This window comes from Phyllobates terribilis, unplaced genomic scaffold (assembly GCF_046119375.1).
Source record: "Phyllobates terribilis strain yellow unplaced genomic scaffold, ASM4611937v1 Scaffold_340__1_contigs__length_2048258, whole genome shotgun sequence".
Classification (NCBI taxonomy): Eukaryota; Metazoa; Chordata; class Amphibia; order Anura; family Dendrobatidae; genus Phyllobates; species Phyllobates terribilis.
The window spans coordinates 362,165-385,468 of NW_027363100.1; the positions used below are offsets into that span (position 1 = coordinate 362,165).

At 47.9% G+C, this 23,304-nt stretch overlaps 1 pseudogene; it reads left to right on the forward strand.

Moving 5' to 3' along the window:
- Window positions 1-23,304, forward strand: part of LOC141221840 (uncharacterized) — a 400,332-nt pseudogene that overhangs the window by 11,420 nt on the left and 365,608 nt on the right.

Consider the following 23,304-nt stretch of genomic DNA (forward strand, 5'->3'; position numbering starts at 1 on the left):
AGAATGTATGGGCTCCTGACAGGTATATATTATTGGAGGCAGCAGAATGTATGGGCTCCTGACAGGTATATATTATTGGAGGCAGGAGAATGTATGGGCTCCTGACAGGTATATATTATTGGAGGCAGCAGAATGTATGGGCTCCTGTCAGGTATATATTATTGGAGGCAGCAGAATGTATGGGCTCCTGTCAGGTATATATTATTGGAGGCAGGAGAATGTATGGGCTCCTGTCAGGTATATATTATTGGAGGCAGGAGAATGTATGGGCTCCTGTCAGGTATATATTATTGGAGGCAGCAGAATGTATGGGCTCCTGACAGGTATATATTATTGGAGGCAGCAGAATGTATGGGCTCCTGTCAGGTATATATTATTGGAGGCAGCAGAATGTATGGGCTCCTGACAGGTATATATTATTGGAGGCAGCAGAATGTATGGGCTCCTGTCAGGTATATATTATTGGAGGCAGCAGAATGTATGGGCTCCTGACGGGTATATATTATTGGAGGCAGGAGAATGTATGGGCTCCTGTCGGGTATATATTATTGGAGGCAGCAGAATGTATGGGCTCCTGACAGGTATATATTATTGGAGGCAGGAGAATGTATGGGCTCCTGTCAGGTATATATTATTGGAGGCAGGAGAATGTATGGGCTCCAGTCAGGTATATATTATTGGAGGCAGCAGAATGTATGGGCTCCTGTCAGGTATATATTATTGGAGGCAGCAGAATCTATGGGCTCCTGTCAGGTATATATTATTGGAGGCAGGAGAATGTATGGGCTCCTGTCAGGTATATATTATTGGAGGCAGCAGAATCTATGGGCTCCTGTCAGGTATATGTTATTGGAGGCAGCAGAATGTATGGGCTCCTGCCAGGTATATATTATTGGAGGCAGCAGAATGTATGGGCTCCTGTCAGGTATATATTATTGGAGGCAGCAGAATGTATGGGCTCCTGTCAGGTATATATTATTGGAGGCAGCAGAATGTATGGGCTCCTGTCAGGTATATATTATTGGAGGCAGGAGAATGTATGGGCTCCTGTCAGGTATATATTATTGGAGGCAGCAGAATGTATGGGCTCCTGTCAGGTATATATTATTGGAGGCAGGAGAATGTATGGGCTCCTGTCAGGTATATATTATTGGAGGCAGGAGAATGTATGAGCTCCTGTCAGGTATATATTATTGGAGGCAGGAGAATGTATGAGCTCCTGTCAGGTATATATTATTGGAGCCAGCAGAATGTATGGGCCCCTGTCAGGTATATATTATTGGAGCCAGCAGAATGTATGGGCTCCTGTCAGGTATATATTATTGGAGGCAGGAGAATGTATGGGCTCCTGTCAGGTATATATTATTGGAGCCAGCAGAATCTATGGGCTCCTGTCAGGTATATATTATTGGAGGCAGCAGAATCTATGGGCTCCTGTCAGGTATATATTATTGGAGGCAGGAGAATGTATGGGCTCCTGTCAGGTATATATTATTGGAGGCAGGAGAATGTATGAGCTCCTGTCAGGTATATATTATTGGAGCCAGCAGAATGTATGGGCCCCTGTCAGGTATATATTATTGGAGCCAGCAGAATGTATGGGCCCCTGTCAGGTATATATTATTGGAGGCAGGAGAATCTATGGGCTCCTGTCAGGTATATTTTATTGGAGGCAGGAGAATGTATGGGCTCCTGTCAGGTATATATTATTGGAGGCAGGAGAATGTATGGGCTCCTGTCAGGTATATATTATTGGAGGCAGGAGAATGTATGGGCTCCTGTCAGGTATATATTATTGGAGGCAGCAGAATCTATAGGCCCCTGTCAGGTATATATTATTGGAGGCAGCAGAATCTATGGGCTCCTGTCAGGTATATATTATTGGAGGCAGCAGAATCTATAGGCCCCTGTCAGGTATATATTATTGGAGGCAGCAGAATCTATGGGCTCCTGTCAGGTATATATTATTGGAGCCAGCAGAATCTATGGGCCCCTGTCTGGTATATATTATTTGATAATCATGCCCATTGCCCAGCTCCCGCCATATGTTGATCGCCAGCCAGATAAAACAAGGCAGCTGGGGGCTGGGATTCGCAGCATGGTAAGGCCCAAGCGTTCTTGGCCCCCCCACGCTGAAAATCGCAGCCCGCAGCCACCCCTGAAAGTGGCGCATTCCTCATAGCACCATTTCCAGGTGCTTTACCCGGCTCTTCCAGCGGCCCTGGTGGTGAGTGGCACCCTGGGTAATAATCGGGTTAGTACCAGGCCAGCTTTGTATTATCAGCTGGTACTAAGCCCGAAATTCATGGTGTCACGCCAAATTAGACATAGCCACCATGAATTTCTAGTAAACAGAAAAAAAAGACAGAATTTTTTTTTTTCTATTAAAAATAAAACACATTTAGGGACTCCATCTTTAATAAAGAAAAATCCTCAATCCAACGTAATCCATAGGTCTTCTGTCTTCAGCTCTGCTACATCTTTGTCATCAGACAATATGTCTACTGACAGAGATGAGCCGGCACAGAATGACACCGGAGCAATGTTACTGTGTAGTGCGGCACTAGATTTCTTTTTTTGTCATTTCATGCAGTGTAGAAATCTTGGGAAAAGTGTAGATTGTGCTCTGGAAGTGATCAGTTATAGCAAACTATGTTATTTTCTGCAGAGATAAGTCCTGCATAGAAGATGAGATATATCGGTCTGCGGCAGATAAAGAACTTCACCTAGAGACATCACTGGTGAGTATGTGTGTTACCTATACACACACACTGACACTATATACAGAGCTCCTGTGTGTAATGTCACTGGTGATCTCTGTACAACCTATACACACACACTGACACTATACACGGAGCTCCTGTGAGTAATGTCACTGGTGATCACTGTATTACCTGTACACACACACACTGACACTATATACAGAGTTCCTGTGTGTAATGTCACTGGTGATCACTGTATTACCTATACACACACACTGACACTATATACAGAGCTCCAATGTGTAATGTCACTGGTGATCTCTGTACATCCTATACACATACACTGACACTATACACGGAGCTCCCGTGTGTAATGTCACTGGTGATCACTGTATTACCTATACACACACACTGACACTATATACAGAGCTCCTGTGTGTAATGTCACTGGTGATCACTGTATTACCTATACACACACACTGACACTATATACAGATCTCCTGTGTGTAATGTCACTGGTGATCACTGTATTACCTGTACACACACACTGACACTATATACAGAGCTCCTGTGTGTAATGTCACTGGTGATTGCTGTATTACCTATACACACATACTGACACTATATACAGAGCTCCTGTGTGTAATGTCACTGGTGATCACTGTATTACCTCTACACTGACCCTATACACAGGAGTCCTGTGCATAATGTCACTGATAATCTCTACATTATCTGTACACTGACTCTATATACAGAGCTTTTTTACATTTTCATTATCAGTCACTATCTGGTGCCATTATGTGCCATGGTCATGGCGTGGCGGAATTTGTCCCTTGTATGTGGTATTATTCGGACAGTCACTATGTGGTGGTAATATGTGGTCTTCTCATGGTGTGGCAGTATATATACCTTGTACTTGGTAGTATTTGATCACTATGTGGTGGTATGTGTTCTGGTCATGGTGTGGCGGTATTTCTCTCTTCTATATGGTATTATTAGTCTAGGGATAGTTGTCAGTCATTTGTTTTTTCGGATATTAAGAATGGGAACATTCTTTATTTGCAATACATATTAAATACTTGGATGGTTAACCTCTCCCTGTGTTGTGACTACTACAGAGCAGCAGAGATGCACGTCAGCTCAAGACGCAAAAAATAAGCCGTCACAAAGCCCCAGACCCAAAAAAATGAGAACACTACGGTGCGCAGAACATGGCGTGAAAAGTGTGATTTTTCAAACTTATGAATTTGTTTTCACCACTTAGATACCAGTAAAGGTATACATGTTTGGTATCTACAAACTCGTACTGACCCGAGGCATCACCCTGTCACATCGGTTTTTCCATATAGTGAACATGGTGACTAAAAAACCCAATAAACAAACGTGCAATTGCACTTTTTTTGCAATTTTACTGCACTTGGAATTTTTGTTGCCATTTCCCTGTACACTATATGGTAAAATAAATGATTGCATCTGAAAGTACAACTCGTCCCGCAAAAAAACTGTCTTTCCTGCTGCTACAGACTTTTATATGACTACAATTTACATTCTGCTGCTTATGGAAACATTTTTGCAGTTTACAAGACCCTTCTTACACTTGCTTGCACCCAGGTTTCATGTGAAAGAGTGTTCTCAAAGCTGAAAATTGTAAAAAATCGTCTGAGGGCTTCGATTGGACAGGAGCTTTTAGAGTCACTCCTTCTGTTGAACATTGAGTGTGACATTTCAAGGAACTTAGACTATGATGACATTATTAATACGTATGCAATGTCATCTTCTGTTCTGAAAAAAAACGTTTGTAATTTTGCTGCTGATTGACTGTTAGTGTGAGTTTATTTGTTGTTTTGGGCCTTTCACTAACAATTGAATGGTATTGTATTATAGAGGAGAGGAAATCGTGCAATACAAACTTCCAAAATGCTTACAGAATTCTTTTACTTTTCCCAGCGGCCAAGTTTGGTGCTGCTACAATGATGCCGGCTGCTGGGATGCCAGATGGATGCAGGTTCAATTTGTGGCACTTATACTTTAAGAGAATGTACCTTGAAAGTATTTCTTGTTATTGTTCTGTTATGGCACTTTATCACACACTGGTGTGAATAAGATAACAGTGTTCCTCTTTCGCCAGGAGTGTTTCTTTAGTTTGTTATTTATTCGTTATATTGGTTATTTATTGGTTAATAAAGTTGATTCATTTTGAAAGAGTTTGTGGACTTATGTTATTCCTATATACGGTAACTGCATGGTGCTGGTGGGCCCCAAGATTGATTGTTTCCTGGTGGGCCCCAGGTACTCCAGTCCGGCGCTGGACCCCACTGATCCTGGGCACTGGTGCAGCACTGCGCCCCCTTCACTGTGTTTTTCACTGGCCACCCGGCTGTTCTGGGAACGGCAAAGTGACGCTTTCCCTGAGATTTTGATTTTTGTTAGATTTTTCTTGCAATACTCAAGCAGTGATGTCGCGAGCTGGATAATAACAAGCTAATATGGTCTTCTTGGGTTTATAGGAAATTGCACAAAAATTCCGTGTCGTTGGCCCTGAAACATTCACCGTCCTGTTTATGGGATGCATAAAGGATGAAGAGCTGGGCTTCCTACAAGCTCTGCAGGTATGGCTTGCTGCACACATCCTACATCCTATATCCGTACAGTGCACACTTACCTGGGAATTATGTCTCACACTTCCGACATGATGAGATGCGCAAAAACATTGAGGAATCATGGAGCAACTGTTCATTTTACTAATACAGATATTTCTTGCTGCAGTATTTCTGCTGAAGTGACGATGGGGCATGCCGGCTGAGGGTGGGACTCTTGGATTCTCTGATGACTCTGTTGGGCTCGGTGCACATTACGTTTGTGGCCATTGTTGGGCGCATACACATAGAAGGTGTGTGGCCCCCTAGTGGCCACTGTCAGGATGGATGATGAGGCATCCGTCCACTATTGGGACCCATTGTAAAGAAATGTATACCGCATTGCAGAGGTCGCTCTACATTTTTTACAGAAGAGTAAAAATCCTCCTCATAGTATTTTTCAGGAGTATTTTTAGCCAGTCTTTGAATATTAGAGAAGAGGCTGCAACCTGTGCTTTGCTCTACCGCTTCACCATCTTTGACGTATATTTACGTCAAAGGTCGTGTCCCTGCCTTTGATGTGATCTCGCACACCGAGCCCACATATTTCCCTGCACATGATGACTGATTTAATCAACCATCATGTGCCTTTAATAGCTGCTGATGTACTGTTGCTCCGCCTGCTGCTATTAACCAATCACTGACAGCGGGATTTAACGCACGTCGGCTGGAAGCGCGTCATACATCCTGCCACGTGATTGTGGGGCACCGATGGGTTGTCATGACAGCTGGGGGTCTGCTGATGACCTCCCATACATGTCATTATGACCCTCCTATGGGCCGGCGTTCATAGAAGATGGTGATTTCTGCTATAGATTGCAGTGTATGTACAGCACAAGCGATCAGACGATCGCCGCTCCAAGTCTCCTAATTAATCTGATCAGTAAACATTGTAATGGGGAAAAAATCAAAATGCCAGAATGACGTTTTTTTGGCTGCCACAGCATTGCAGTAAAGTGCAACATCAAAGTGGTTGCAGGGAGTATCTATATATATAATCGTCTTATCCCATCTGTCTGTCTGTCTGTCTGTCCAGGAAATCCCGCATTGCTCATTGGTCCGCCAGCGGCCAATCAGCGCCGCGGGATTTCTGAAAAAAGATGGCGGCCGTTAGCAGCTCATCTGCGGGACGGAGCTCAGCGGCGATGCAGCCGGGAGATGACCGGCGCGAGGTGCTCATCTCCCGGCCGGTATCAGCGGAAGGACCGCCGGCGCCTCTGACCTCCATGCGGAACGGAGGACAGGGGAGCGGCGCTGCGGGTCGGGATACTTCTCCTGCGAGCGCCCGCTATGTCCCGGGTTCTCGCAGCGGAAGTAGCCGCAGAGGCAGCGCCGGTCCTCACCAAGACGATTCGATGATTGGTCGCGGTCTTCGGACCCGACCAATCACTGATCTTAGCGCAAAAGTTAAACATCGCTGTGCTGATTGGTCGCCGACGCTGCCCGCGACCAATCACCGATTTTTAACACAAATGTCTGGACCTCTGTAACACCATGCGGATACTGTGGGGACATCAGCGGCTAGGGTGTGAAGAGAGGACCGGGGAGCGGCGCTGCGGGTCGGGATACTTCTGCTCCGAGCGCCCGCTCATGTCCACCGGTCCTCACTAATACGATTACGCTCCCTGCTCCTCACCAATACGATTTGCGGATTGGTCGCGTGCGGAGAGCGCGACCAATCAGTGATCTTGGCGCTAAAGTTAAACACCGCTCTGCTGATTGGTCGCGGCCGCTGCCCGCGGCCAATCACCAATTTGGGCGCTACATTTAAATAGCCGCCACGACCAATCACCGATCTTACCGCCACTTTTAAACACTGCTGTGCTAATTGGTCGCGGACACCAGCCGCGACCAATCAGCGAGCTTGGCGCAAAATTTAAACAACGCTCTGCTGATTGGTCGCGGACACCATCCGCGACCAATTAGTGAGATTGGCGCCAAATTTAAACAGCGCTCTGCTGATTGATTGCGGTCGCTGGCCGAGATCAATCAGCAGTATTGGCGCAAAATGTAAACAACGCTCTGCTGATTGGTCGCGGACGCCGGACGCGTCCAATCAGCGAGATTGGCCCCAAATTTAAACAACGCTCTGCTGATTGGTCGCGGACTCCAGCTGCGACCAATCAGCGATTTTGCCGCCAAATTTAAACACCGCTCTGCTGATCGGTCGCTGGCCGAGATCAATCAGCAGTATTGGCGCCAAATTTAAACCTCACTCTGCTGATTGGTCGCAACCACTGGCCGCGACCAATCTGCGTTTTTTGTGCCAAATTTAAACAACGCTCTGCTGATTGGTCGCGGTAGCCGGCCGCGACCCATCAGCATTATTGGCGCCAAATTTAAACCCCGCTCTGCTGATTGGTCGCGGCCGCCAGCCTCGAACAATCAGCGAAATTGGCGGCAAATTTAAACAACGCTCTGCTGAATGGTTGAGGCCGCCGACCGCGACCAATCATCGATTTTGGCGCCCAATTTAAACAACGCTCTGCTGATTGGTCGCGGCCGTCAGCCGCGATTAATCAGCGATTTTGGCGCCAAATTTAAACCCCGCTCTGCATCTTTCTGCTGTTTGGTCGCGGAAGCCGGCCGCGACCAATCAGCAGTATTCTCGCCAAATTTAAACACCTCTATGCTGATTGGTCGCGGTCGCGACTAATCAACGATTTTGGTGTCAAATTTAAACACGCTCTCCAGTCCTCACTAACATGGCTTGCTGATTGGTCACGGCCGCCGCCCGCGACCGATCAGCGATTTTGGCGCAAAATTCAAACACCGCTCTGCTGATTGGTCGCGGCGGCCAGCCGCGACCAATCAGTGAGATTGGCGCCAAATTTAAACAGCGCTCTGCTGATTGGTCGCGGCCGCCATCCGCGACCAATCAGCGAGATTGGCGCCAAATTTAAACAACGTTCTGCTGATTGGTCGAGACCGGCGACCGCGACCAATGAGCAGAGCGATGCAGAGCGTTGTTTAAATTTTGCGCCAAAATCGCTGATTGGTCGCGACCGGCGGCCTCGACCAATCAACGATTTTGGCGCCATATTTAAGCAACGCTCTGCTGATTGGTCGAGGACGCCGGCCGAGATCAATCAGCAGTATTGGCGCAAAATTTAAACACCGCTTTGCTGATTGGTCGAGGCCGGCAACCGTGACCAATCAGCGATTTTGGTGCAAAATTTAAACACAGCTCTGCTGACTGCGCCCGGTCGGCCGCATACCTATTCTAGAATACCCGATGCATTAGAATCGGGCCACCATCTATTATATGGATATGTAGCTCACAAACTCCTAAATATATGATGTTTTCATTTACAATGTATCTAATTTATACATGTATATAGAGAGTACTGAGCATGGATTTGTAAGGTTTCATAACTTCCATGCTAGACAAAATTCTATAAAATAAATAATTTGACAATTCTTTCATGGCCGGAGGTGATAATAAACTGATATAACAGTGTACACTAGTAATTAGAATTCCCTGGGCTCGGGTGTAAGAGGCAATATTCCTGATGATCAGGGTCCCGTGTAGGGACGGTCACTGCTGTATACCATCTAGTACAGAGGTACAGAAGCTGGCGGCGCTCCCATAACCTCCGGGCTGCTGTATTCTATCAAACATCTCCATGTTATTCTGTATACAGTTATATTCTTCTTTCCATCACAATGCGGTGGGATATCACTACAATATGCCAACATGGTGTGATTAGTGGAGGGCGGCTGTCAGTATCCCCCGACTTTAGAATTAGATTGAATAATCCTTCAAAGGGGGTGTACAAAGTTTAAAAGATATCTCCTATCCATAGGATAACTTCCCGATGGATGGAGTCTGACTGCTGGGAGCCTCACCAATCCTGAAAACTGGGGATTTGAAGAGTCCTTTGTGACTGATGTGATGGTCGATCAGTGCTGCACCATACATTCTCTATGGGACGACTGAAGCTCTGTGCTTGGCTGGTCTTCAGCACTCCCATTAAGAATGAACGGAGCAGTGCGTATACTCAACCACCACTCCATTTGCGGCACCCTGCTACAACAGGTACCACAGGACCCAGGGTGCATGGATGGACTTCTCCACAAGAGGCCCTCACTACATACAAACACCTCCACCCTTCCACCTCATACCACCAGAGGGAGCCCGTTAGGGATATATATATATGGAGGGTGGAGCCAGGCAGTTCAGTCAGAGTTAGTAGTCAGACTGAGAGAGTCTGAGAGCGTGCTGACGCTGAGAGCAGCGAAGACGCGGCGCGTCTGCTGCTGGGTTCTGAGGGCCACGAGTGTGGCCGACGGTAAAGAGGAGAGATGAGAGGAGTTGAGGGGGCAGAGGAGCATCACAAGGCTCACCCCAAAGATACAAACCGGACACCGGGTCCGCGCCTACAGGGTCCTTTATACCCAGTAGGGACCACCGGCATTCCAGGAGGACTACAAGTCCCTGGCAGACCTGAAGCTAGACCCATTACAGGACCAGGAACCATGATGGCCCCGACGACCAGGGATAGTGGTTGCCAGCAGAAGGTCCTACTACTGAGCGACAGGTGAAGGAACAGCACGACACATAAGCTAGGCCCAGTTGCAGGCTGGCCAGGAGCATCCAGAGAGGCAGACACGGACCAGGAGGCCTTATACCCGCTCACTGGGGAGAAGTCCTGAAGTGCACCCATCCTACTGAGTACCCTGGACCGTACCTGACATCCGCACCAGTAAAGATATTGAAGCGAATCCACTGTCTCTGTCAGTTACTCCTGCTGCGCCATCCCGCCTGCACTACAAGTCCCAGCATCACCACCCACCAAACTCCACACTGCCCCGGGGGCCCACTGCACCTGTGGGAAGCAGAAACACCTCAGCTGCCATCCCATCACCCCCCCGGAGGTCTGAAGCAGCGCTGGTAATCATTACCAAGTACCACAGGTGGCGTCACAAACTGTTTATTTATTTTATCCAAGTTTCAATCCCCTTTTTCAAGAGTGACCCCAGTGTACGGGCCCAGGAGCCGACCACCGCGACATCCCCAAAACCAGGCAAAGGCCCGGGTACCGAGTCGTCCCCATCCCCTGGGCGCGTCGTACTCATCGTCTGTGGGACTGCCAGAACTAGTGGAGCGCTGCTCTTGGCTATTTTTGGGCAGTCCTATAGACAGTGAATGGAGGGGAGGCTGAGCATGCTGCCTGTTCTTGGGTTTGCTAGGGGTTCCAGCAGTCAGACCCTCAGTGATCAGTAAGTTATCCCCTAACCTTTGGATAAGAGATGATTTTCTATTTTGGCAATAACCCTTTAATTGCATCCATGTGGTTATTTTCCCCTATCCTGTCCACCTTTATTATGTCCGTTATTCCCTCTGGTGGTCAGTGCAGCCATGTAGTGTATGTCTGTACTACTCAGGCTCTGGGGGGCCGGAGCGTGCAGCTACAGAGCAACCTGCTCCACATCACTGCCAGGAGGGGAGATTTATTGCTGTGTAGTTAGTCCAGGTGGTGCCGACAAGTAGAGGGAACAAGTTCTGGCAATCCTGCCAAAGGAACACAGTTATTCCTGCACCGGACCTGCATCTCCGGTGTGCGGCGGCCGGGAAGGTGCCCGCTCTCCTCAGGGAAGATGCTGACGGCCCGCAGGCACATACCCGTCCTTGTGCCAATGCACAGGAGATAAAGCAGGACATTTATCTAAGTAGAGATGTGGCGTCTCCCACCCGCCTGTCATATTTGTAGATGACGCGTGGCGGAGGGCAGAAGCCGGGGCAGGACTCCTGTCCGGCTGCAGAAGTCTCATGTGTAGTGATACTCATGTGACTTTTCTAAAAGCATAAATCGGCCTGCAGAGGTGTCAGCGACGCTGGCTCAGACGTTACTGTGAGCGGAATAACAAGGCTTTGGTAACAGTTTCACCTCTTTATATTGTATTAGCTCCTTTACTTAGTCCTAGTTCAGAATGGTCTAAGAGATCGCCTGCTGATTCCTTTCTTGCGATTCTGATAGGAGATTTCTGTTAGAAGTTTGGCGCAAGGCTAGTGATTAGACTGGCTAGTGATTAGACTGGCTAGTGATTAGACTGGCTAGTGATTAGACTGGCCAGTGATTAGACTGGCTAGCGATTAGACTGGCTAGCGATTAGACTGGCTAGCGATTAGACTGGCTAGCGATTAGTCTGGCTAGCGATTAGTCTGGCTAGCGATTAGTCTGGCTAGCGATTAGTCTGGCTAGTGATTAGTCTGGCTAGTGATTAGACTGGCTAGTGATTAGACTGGCTAGTGATTAGACTGGCTGGTGATTAGACTGGCTGGTGATTAGACTGACTAGTGGTTAGACTGGCCGGTGATTAGACTGGCTAGTAGATAAGGATTTTGTGCCAGATTTTTAGTAACAAAGGGAATACAGCGGTCGGCCACTTTAGGTGGACTGTTACAGTAGGCAGCATGCTGATAAGTTATTTTTTGACGTTTTGCATGATTTTCGCTGTCTTCGGTTGGCATATCCCCCCCCTTCCCAACGGCACTTCCATCTGCAACCTGTAACGGCCAGTCGGAATACCCGTGCTGGCATCGGGGTCTTATTACACGGGTAGGCGCTGTGGCATTGGGGTCTTATTACACGGGTAGGCGCGCTGGCATCTGGGTCTTATTACAGGGGTAGGCGTGCTGGCATCAGGGTCTTATTACATGGGTAGGCGCACTGGCATCGGGGTCTTATTATACTGGTAGGCGCACTGGCATCGGGGTCTTATTACACGGGTAGGCGCGCTGGCATCGGGGTCTTATTACACGGGTAGGCGCGCTGGCATCGGGTCTTATTACACGAGTAGGCGCGCTGGTATCGGGGTCTTATTACACGGGTAGGCGCGCTGGTATCGGGGTCTTATTACACCGGTAGGCGCGCTGGCATCGGGGTCTTATTACACGGGTAGGCGTGCTGGCATCGGGGTCTTATTACACAGGTAGGCGCGCTGGTATCGGGGTCTTATTACACGGGTAGGCGCGCTGGTATCGGGGTCTTATTACACCGGTAGGCGCGCTGGCATCGGGGTCTTATTACACGGGTAGGCGTGCTGGCATCGGGGTCTTATTACACGGGTAAGCGCGCTGTTCGGAGACAATGGGAAAACCAGTGGGCAAGGCTTCACAGATACAGAAAATAGCACAGAATTTACTAGTAGGAGTTGCCTATTTATTATGTAGACACACGTTTGGAAATGACATAAGTAGATGGCCCAAGCCCTCCACAAAGCTTTTCATCCTGGAGGGCACCGGCTTTACCAATGTGACCCTCTGACATATGGGAGCATCATTATAATAGGGTACTGCCATTACATGCCAGCTAGTCCGTGTCCAGTTACTGCTTTCTCTGTGACGGGGTGTACATATTTGCGTGAATGTAATGTGGATAATGACTGTATACGCCATCTTGTGCTTCAGGTCTGGAGGCAGATGCGGCACATGGGGGTAAAGCCGCATGTAATCACCTATAACCTGCTTCTTTGTGCCCCCCGAGACTGTGGGATTGGAGACACCGCTGACGCTCTACATTTACTCACGCACTCTAAGGAACTGGCAGCCCTGACTTTAAGTGCAGGCAAAGAGAAGCAAGACAGGAAAAGCCAGCAAGTGAAGAAAGGAAAGGATAGTCCTGGAGAGGTGGGCAGCCCATGCTCCTGGGCCATTCCTCAATTCCAAGTGGCAACTATGGCACAGCTGAGGACTTGGCAGGCTCACAGGCACTGGTCGTGGTGAGTACGGCTGACCATTTTCCCAGCGTGCCCTCTTTTGATGCCAGTAATGTGCCAAACCTCCTGGACCTGTCTGTAAATACGGGAAAAATTGTGTCACTTGTAAATGTCAATACCCCATCTGACCGATTGGCAGTGATTGGCGACTTAGGGGGCGTTCTTCAGAAGATGAAAGAAGACAACGTCTGTCCTACAATAAAGACCTTCACCCTCCTAGCGGCAGTCATGAGAGCAGAAGTGGGGTCAGAATCTGCCGTCCGGGCCACTATGGACGCCTACGGAGTACAGCCAGATCTCACCTTTTTTAACACTTTGGTGTTGAAGAGGAGTAAAACTCTGAAGCTGCAGTCGGCTTTGGTAAGGGAATGGTTTTTATTTTATCATTTAAATGTTAAAAAGCCATCATAAAATAATTAACACGGCTTGTGAGAAGATCCACGCTATCTGACAGTAAAGAGGCTGAGGTGCAGTAGGTGAATGATGTTACCGCATTGTGGGATTATATTTGCTTCATGAAATCATTTGTAAAGCGTGTGACAGATCTGCCTGACTTTTTATATATATTTTTTTCTTAAAAGTGAATACCTTTTTTTTTTTTTTACTATGGCTTAATAACGATCCAAAGCAAATGGTTCTGTGTGACCCACTACTACTCAGGTAGCGTTAGCCCTCCCTGGGAAAGGTGTACTTGGACGATGGGCCGGTGGAAGAGGGGGATGCAGTCGTAGCCTTGACCCGGTCTGTGCCCAGGGCGCACACATTAAAAATATGGGCTAGCAGATGAGTGGTTATTTGTCGACTACGCCACCTGTGGTTCCCGGTGATTACCACCAGCGCTTGGGCACTGAATGCCCGCCTGCTTCATCCCAGCATAGGATTTTGTGCTCAGGGAGGTGATTGATCGTAGCGCTATTATGTGCAGGAGGGATACTTACAGCATGAAAGGGTTTTGTATTTATTTATACCCTGAATAGTACTTTTTGTGGTATGTGAGTATATAGTATTTGTTAGCTCAGATATTCTATATGGGCTTCATTTATGTTTGGGACTCTTTGTATTTTTCAATATATACTCTGCTGTAGTAGGCACATATTTCCCTCTTCATCTTTCTGGACTATAGTACACCTCCTTGTATACTAATGTCAGGCAGTCATAACTAATTTGCATGTGTATGATATTGATCACCAGGGATAATACTGGCACTTGTATTATGGTACTGCTTGTTCTGTTGTAACTAGGGATGTTTTTTTTGGAGCAGGTGGGCTTCAAATTAGTGGGTAACCCCACTATATTGATTTTACTTGTGTTTTAGCAATTTGTTTTTTTTTACGTTGTTTGTATGTATTTATATTTGTAATGAATAAAATTTATTGTCACTTATTATAACGTTTGATAATTTATTGAAGTATTGCTGGGTGATCACTGCTTCATAGCACACCTCTTTTCCCTTTTTTCACGTACCACCAGCGCTGCGTCAGTCCTCTGAGGCGGGTGTCGTGGCAGCTCAGCTGGTACTACTCCCCACAGGCGGAGCAGGGCCTCAGGGCAGAGAGAGAGGAAAGTCTGGAGGTTGGTGGTGTGTGTGCGGTGCCGCGCAGGACAGGATAACGGAGGCAAGGGGTGAAGTCTTCCAAGCTTTACTCACGTTGTTTCAGTAGTAAGCACAAAGCTTCTCCTTGCTCCTCACGGCGCGCTGCGACCACCAGGAAGGGGTTCAGCACACTCCGGGTAGTTTAGGTGCACTTAACGAGACCCCTGGACCAGAATGTTCCTCTCCTTGGTGAGTTCTCCCATTAAGTCTCCTCCTGACTGTGTGTGTGTGGTATGAACTTGGTGAAACGCCGGTTCCCGCTGCATCAGCGCAGTTTAAGGGATACGGGTGGCGTACTCCGCTCCGTCCATATCCCCCTTAGGGATCCAGAAGGCCTCTGGGCTTTTCCGACTGAGACGTGAAGTAACAGAGTCAGATATCGGGGGCCGGTACCCCTCTTGCAGCAGGAATCCCTCTGACTAGGCCAGAGTAAGAAATACAGGTGGTGTATGCTGCTCCGTCCGTATCCCCTGGGATCCTTTTGCCTGTGGAGCTTTACTCCTCCGCTCCCCTCCAGGCCTTCTTAGGTAGGGACCTTGACCAGGTAGAGACAGCGGTTAACTCTAACCCACTCCTCACCTCAAGCCCAGAGTACGAGGACCGTGTATCTTCAACAAGCTGCAGAAAGCCACTATCAGCGATGAAGATCACAATCAAAGACCTTGAACCTAAGATGGCCATGTATTAAATATGTATGAGTAAGTGTAACCTAAAAGTGTGTCCTCCACCCTCACCCACTACATGGTTCCCCCTATCTTTGGTCTCCCCCCCCATCTCCTCTATCCTGGCTGGGGCAGCACCCTGGTGCATATAAGCCCCCCACAGGACAGGAGTGGTGTAGTGTTGAGTGCTGAGGCTGGGTCCCGTGTGGTGCTCCATCCTTACCTCGGAGAGGAGATACCACACCTCGATCTGAGGTGCAGTACCCCTGTGGCGACTGAACCCTCAGGGACGCCACAGTTCCAACCGATTCATATAGAAACTACACTTTTTTATATCGGCCTAATTGTTTCTAAGCATGGCTTTGAAAGAAGGGGCATTGCTTTGAAAGAAGGGGCATGGCTTTGAAAGAAGGGGCATGGCTTTGAAAGAAGGGGCATGGCTTTGAAAGAAGGGGCATGGCTTTGAAAGAAGGGGCATTGCTTTGAAAGAAGGGGCATTGCTTTGAAAGAAGGGGCATGGCTTTGAAAGAAGGGGCATGGATTTGACAGAAGGGGCATGGCTTTGACAGAAGGGGCATGGCTTTAAATACAACAGCATGCACTAAATTGTTTGAAAATTGGGGGGCAAAAAAAGTGATGCAAGGCAAGCCAGCAAAAGAGTCTAAAGTATGACACATTTTCCCATTTACATGTCCATATTTAACCACGTGCATGGAAAAAATGGCCCTGGTGTCAGCAGTGTTTGTTCCGTGTGTCATCAGTGTTCGGTCTGTGTGTCCGTTTTTCCCATCAATGTTTGACGGATGGATAAATAAATCCTTGAATTACAGAGCTTCTCCTATTCTTTGCCATCCGGGTGCTGAATGTTTTTGCACAGACCCATAGACTTGTATCGGCTCTTTTCATCTGTGATATCGGAAAAAGACAGACAGACGGACATGTGAATAGCACCATAGATTATACTGGGTATGTGATGTATCCATGAAAAAAAGGGATAAACCTCCACGTGCAACATGATGTGTGAATGAGGCCTTTTGCTTTTTCTGGCCGCACCATCAAGGAAGATTTCCTCCATTTGTGTTTTTGGTCTGTGTGATGTCCATGTCACCCAGTGTAATATTCCACATGAATGGATTGACCACCAGACTGTGGGGGAATAATGGCTACAGGCGCTTATCTCATCCATCCGTTTTTTAAATGAGATATAACCGTAGATTTCAAAGGCTGCACAACAATCAGACACAATCCGTGTGGCAGGTATGTTTTACCGGACGCACTGCATAGATTACATAGGAAAGTGTGTCTGGCCTTCTATTAGGTTTTTTTTTAGTTATGGATGACAAATGGACGCTGGACGGATCAAAAATGGCCTTTTTTTCCCCTGAACACAAAGCATTGTGCTTGTGTGAATTTGCGCTTCGGCAGGGAATTGTGCACTGAGCCTATATGAAGGCGTTTTGTGCGCTGCCGCCAAAATGCAACATTCAGTTGGACGCAGCAATATTTTATGTGTGAATACTGTTTAATACAGATTTTAGCATTTCCCTTTTTCTGAAAATGCGTCGGGCCTCATGCAGAAACAAACTTTTTGTCGAAACGGACAGTGATACCCATAACAACCAATCAGAGCTCTTCTTTTATTGCCCTGGTAAAATGAAACGTGGCATCTGGTTGGCTGTCATGGAGAACACTGACACATGCTGAAACTTAGTGCCGATTCTTCCACACTTCATGCCACACGTACAGTGTAAAAACTGATGGTCTGAATGGTTTCTTTACAGCAGCTGTTGCCTATGATGGCACAGAGAGGCATTGCACCAAACATCCATACCTTTTGCAATCTCGCTAGGGCATGCCTTAAAGAAAAAGATGGTTTACAGCTCCTGGAAGACATGGCGGTAATGACATTGCTGGTTTACATAGTTTATTTAGTGTCTTTTTTTTTTTTTACTCCTACTTGATAAAGTCTAGAAAATAATGTCATTTTTAAACTGATTTGCCTTTTTATAGAAAACAAGTGACAAGGATCTTTTTGCATATCTGATCGGTAACTTGTTTTACAGATTTGTGGATTCCATCCAAATATCAATGTATACAGCACATTGATTAATGCGGCCATAAAGAGGTTAGATGACGTCTACTTGACCAATATTCTGCGGGACATGAGGAACAGAAACGTGGCTCCTAATGAAGTGGTGGTCCGTCAGCTGGAGTTTGCAGCACAGTACCCACTAAACTTTGATAAAGTGAGTATACGATCTGATAAAACCAATAATGGAGGCTGGTGAAGAGGAGGGAATTCGCCTCCATGTGGGTAAAAATGTGTTGTTTTTTATCAAAATGGAAAATTGTATTCGGTAAAAATACTCCACACCACACACCATCAACCAAGAAGTCCAATAACTAGTAATAGATTAGAAACAAGCGTTTGAAGACTTTTCCTGTTGTGAACATGATCCTTTAAGTTAAAGGGAACCTGTCACATTGGATAACGCTATTAACCTGCTGATGTAGGGTTAATCTGCAGGGTAATACCATTAGGAAGTGCTTGGCCACTATACTGAATGTGTAGCACATGGGAGTAAATTAACTTTGTTCCTCCCGTGAGCCACTGACAGGTGGCTCTGCACTGATGTACTGTAGAGCTAGCTGTCAGTCAAAGGGCTGGGGCGTGCTTACAACCATTGCTTACTGTGTACAGATTGGTGACACTGTCTGAGCACTAACTCTCAACTCTAGCTAGATTCTAACTACTGACTGAGCTGCCTGGCTCCACCTTCCCTTTATATATCCCTATCTGGGCTCCCTCTGCTGGTAAGAGGTGGAAGGTGGAGGTGTTTGGATGTAGTGAGAGCCTCTTGTGGAGAAATCCAATCATGCACCCTTCTAGGTTCTGTGGCACCAAGCGCAGCAGGGCGCCACATATACAGTTATAGGTTAAGCAGTGAGTCTAATGGCTGGCCATATTTAGGAAAAACCCCACTAAGAAATTAAAGACACATACAGCAGGGCCACAGTAATGACAAATTCCCATTAGAAAGGAGAGAGTCTCCCATAGTGTTGGCCTATGTAGTGAATGCAAGGGCTGCCAAAAATTTGGAGGCACTTCTATGCCCCTTGGAAGAGACGTGGAGGAGGACCTCATAAAAAATGTTCCCATGAGAAAGGAGCGGGCCTCCTATACTTGTAATGCCCATGCACTAAGTGTATGGGCTGACAAACATTCTCCCCTGGGGGGTATACATGTACATACTGTATAAAACATTTTTTTTACGGGCATCATAAACACTCCTTCAAAAAAATTCTGTGGGTGTTGCATCACGGACCACGGTCACCCTGGTGATATGGTGGTGGAAGATGAGGAGAAGGAGGAGGACAAGAGCAAATAGTCAAAATCAGGAAGTGTATACCCATGTGTGGGTGTGAAAAGGTGCATGGGAATACACCTCCCAAGAAAAGACACTGGATTTGAGTTTATGTTACGCTGTTATTATTCGGTGGTGTTGAGAAGTCTGGCCCAATCTAGCACTTGTTCATTTTTATAAGAGTCAGCCTGTCAGCATTTTCAGTTGACAGGCGGATGCGCTTATCAGTTATAATTCCACCAGCGGCACTAAAAACCGGCTCTGATAAAACGCTGGCGGCAGGGCAGACCAGGACCTCCAAGGCATAGAGACCCAATTCATTCCACATATCCAGCTTGGATACCCAATAATTATAAGGCACAGCGGAATCACAGAGGACGTTGGTACGTTCGGCAAGGTACTCCCTCAGCATCTTCCCAAACTTTGAACTCCTTGTGAGAGTACCCCGCGCCTCAGGCCCTCTGCGATGGGAGGGTCTGAGAAAACTCTCCCAGAACTTTGACAGTGTTCCCCTGCCTCTGCTGGATTGAAGTTGCGTCTCTCTCGCTTGTACTCCTTGGTTGTCCAATGAAGTGTGCCCTCTGCTGCCAGCGTTTTCAGATGGGAATTTTTTTAATAGTGCCGCAACACAGGCCTTCTGGTACAGCCCCATTTTTGCAGGCCTGTCCACCTCAGGAATAAGAGATATAAAGTTCTCCTTGTTGTGTGGGTCTAGAAGTGTCACCAACCATTAATGACTGTCACCCAAAATTTTGAGAATGCAAGGGTCATGGGAAAGGCAGCGTAACATAAACTCAGCCATGCGTGCCAGACTACTAACAGGCAAGACTTCCGTGTCCTCACAAAGAGGATGACTGACCATGCTCTCCTCCTCATCCTCCTCTCTGTCCTCTGGCCATCCACGCTGAACAGACGGTATGACAGCTGTGCAGGTAGAACAGTCTATAGTGCATGAAACTAGCTCCTGTCCTTCCTCCTCCTCCTCCTCTTCCTCATTTTCACCCAATCCACGTTGGGATGAGATGAGGCTTGGCTGTGTGTAATCAACCTGTATGGTTCCTTGCTCCATCTCATTGTGCTCCACCTGCAATGCATCCTCTTTGATTGTGAGCAGAGAGCATTTCAGAAGACAGAGAAGCGGGATGGTGACACTAATTATGGCGTCATCTCCGCTCACCATCGTGGTGGAGTCCTCAAAGTTTTGGAGGATGGTACATATGTCTGACATCCAGGTCCACTCCAGAGGTCTTATGTGTGGAGTCTGAACTGAATACTGACGGCCTTATTGATGCTGGTACTCAACAACTGCCCTCTTCTGCTCAAATATCCTTCCCAACAACTGCAGTGTAGAGTTCCAACGCGTGGGGACATCACACACCAGTCTGTGAGCCGGAAGCTGCAAACGCTGCAGAAACACGGCAAGGGCGGCGGAAGCTGTAGCTGACTTTCTAAAATGGGCACAAAGGCGGCGTACTTTAACAAGCAGATCCAGCTGCTCCGGGTAGGATTTGAGAAACCGCTGAACCATGAGGTTAAGCACATGGGCCAGGCATGGTACGTGTGTGAGCTCATCTCGTCTCAGAGCCGCCACCAGGTTCCGGCCATTGTCACACACGACCATGCCTGGCTGTAGGTTCAGCGGTGTGAGCCACAGATCTGCCTGGTCTTTCAGAGCTGTCCACAACTCTTCAGCATTATGCGGTTTGTCATCTAAGCATATTAGCTTCAGCATTGCCTATTGCCGCTTGGCCGAGGCAGTGCTGCAGTGTTTCCAGCTTGCAACTAATGTGGTCATTTCGGAGATGGAGGCTGAAGAGGAGGAGGCTAAGAAGGATGAGGTGCAGGAGCTGTAGACCGTGGGGGCAACCCTGATTGACCTACGGCCCGCAATCCTTGGCGTCGGGAGGATGTGTTCCATCCAAAGTAGTGTTGAGCCACCCCTGTATGTTCGTCGAACACCTTCGAACACTGTTAAAACCAATGGCAGGCAAACAAAAACACATAGAAACACATAGAAAACACATAGAAAACACTTCAAAGGTGTCCAAAAGCTGACAAACTGCTCAGAAGACACAACTAACACAAGGAAAAGTGACAAGTACATATAGTCATGCGAAAAGAAAAGAGGTGGAGGAGTAAAAGGAGGGGGAGACACAGATATAGGCATGTCATGACATTCTAAAATCAAGAAAGGCTGGAGAAAAAATTTAAAATCAGCCTACCAACACCCAGACGTCGTGACAAGAAAATTTAAAAAAGAAATATCTTTAGGTAGAATGGCGGTTCCATTCAGAACACTTTCCTTACAAGACGTAGTGGTATCCCCGTTGTGAGTTGTGCCAAAAACAGAACCCAATACATTCGGACTAATCCACCATTTGTCATATCCAAGGGGCAGGTCCGTAAACGACAACATCGACGCGGAACCAAGTACAGTAGTATATACTGTACATCCTTTGACAAGGCAATCAGGCGGATCAAGAAGTTGGGAAGGGTCACCCTAATGGCCAAAACAGACATAGATGCGGAGTTCCGATTACTTACTACCTGTGCCTCCGAATAGTGTCCACCTATTGGGCTGCTTCTGGGAAGGAGCATACTATATAGATCGCTGTTTGCCCATGGGGTGCTCCAGATCCTGGTCACTATTGGAGGCGTTTAGTTGCTTCCTCGAATGGGTTGTAATGGACGTTTCTAAGGGGGCACATATTATCCATTACCTCGACAACTTCTTATGTCTGGGCCCAAAAGATTTGCCACAGTGTGAATACACGTGGTAGTCCACCTGTGAGAAGGAGAGAGCTGGAGGGAGAGCGGACACCACAGAGCCGAGGGGTTAGATGGAGAATGAAAGAAGGAAAGAGGGCGAGGGAGGTAAGGGAGTACAGTGGAAGGCCGACCTGAGCTCACCCATGTTCCTGCTGGACGGGGAACAGCCCTGGGAAGAAAAGCCGCTTGCGCATCCCTTTGAGGTTACGGGAGCGAGCGGGCAGAGGGACTACGCTGGAGTGCGAAGCCGACACGGCCAGTCCGTTCCTGCCCATGCGACCTCCGTGTCCCCAGGTTTGTGCCAGAGCCGCGGTGGACCCTGACAGCCAGCCCCCTCTCCCAATACTGGTGTCTGTCCGCTGGTGGGTCGAGCCCAACCACGGTGGGGGGGGGTAACATCTGCAGAAGAAAGACCATCTTCCAGCCAAACTAAGATGTCTACTTCTTTTCGTGGACAATGTGGTACGATCCCTTTCTTACGGACACGCCCATCGCTACAAATTCCAGATGAGGCACAAAAACAGCAGGTGCTTCAACGGATGTCAAGTGCTCCTTCAAGTGGGCTCTCCTCCACCTCAACTTCAACATCACAAATACTCCAGTCCTCAGAGGTGTCACCCCAATCGCACTGGCTTCCTCACAGCTCCCAAGTCTCCAGCTGCCCATCTGAGTATGGGGTAACACAGATGGTTGAGTCTGCACAGCTGTTTACTCATACTATAGCCTGGGAAACGGAGGTCTGCTCCAGAGCTTCTATTAATCCAGACGAGGAAATGATCTGCACTGATGCCCAGAATCTTTGAGTCGGATCCAGGACCAGATGAAGAAGGTTCTGAGCATAATGTAGACCCTCGTTCCCAAACTGTAACTCCTGTTGGTGGAGACAGCGATGAAGACGATGATGAGACTCAAATACCTGATTGGAGCGACAACTTGACTTTTCGGTCAGGGCAGGAAGAGGTTGGCTCTGAGGACGATGGGTGTGACAACACACAGGGTGATGATGACGAGGTTGGAGATCCCACTTACTGTCAACCCACAGTCAGCCAGTCGATGAGGTCAGCAGAGGAGGTGGAGGAGAATGTGACTAGCCCAAGGGATGGGGATGACTCGGTACCCGGGCCTTTGCCTGGCCTTGGGGATGTCGCGGTGGTCGGCTCCCGGGCCTGTACCCTGGGGTCACTCTTTAAAAGGGTGGATAATTGTTACTTTTATAAGAGTTCGTGACGCCACCTGTGGTATCTGGTGAGAAGCCCCAGCGCTGCAGCAGTCCACTGAGGCCGGTGATAAGGCAGCTCGATGGTATAGCTCCCCACAGGTGAAGCTAGGCCTCAGGGCAGCTTATGCAGGGGGAATGCCGGACAGGCGAGACCCAGCTGGGTCAGAGCAAGAATGGGAACGGACACGGTAGTCACTTCAGTACCTTTTACTGGTGGAAATTCAGGCACATCCGGGAGCACTGTAGGGTGAAGGGTGCATATCAGGATCCTACCCAATGAGCGGGTGTAGGGCCTCCTGTTTCTTGCCTCTGCGTAGTAAGTTTCTGACCTGCCTGGAGCTAGGCCTAACTTTGTCTCTGTCCTGCGATGGCTGACCTTGTGGTAGGGCCTTGTCTTGGAGTACACGCTCTCAGTATGCGGGGCCTAAGCGTCTCCTGGCTCTGTTACGTATCAGCACCTTAGCAATCCTGGGACTTGTAGTTCTCCAGGGATTCCGGTTATGCCTTACTGGGTCATAGAGATCCCGGTAAACTCGGATCCGGTGTCCGGTAAAGCTTTGGGGTGAGCTGGTTAAGCTCCTCTGCCCCCTATGTACTAACTCTCCACTCGCCTTCGGCCTACTCGGGCCCTCACT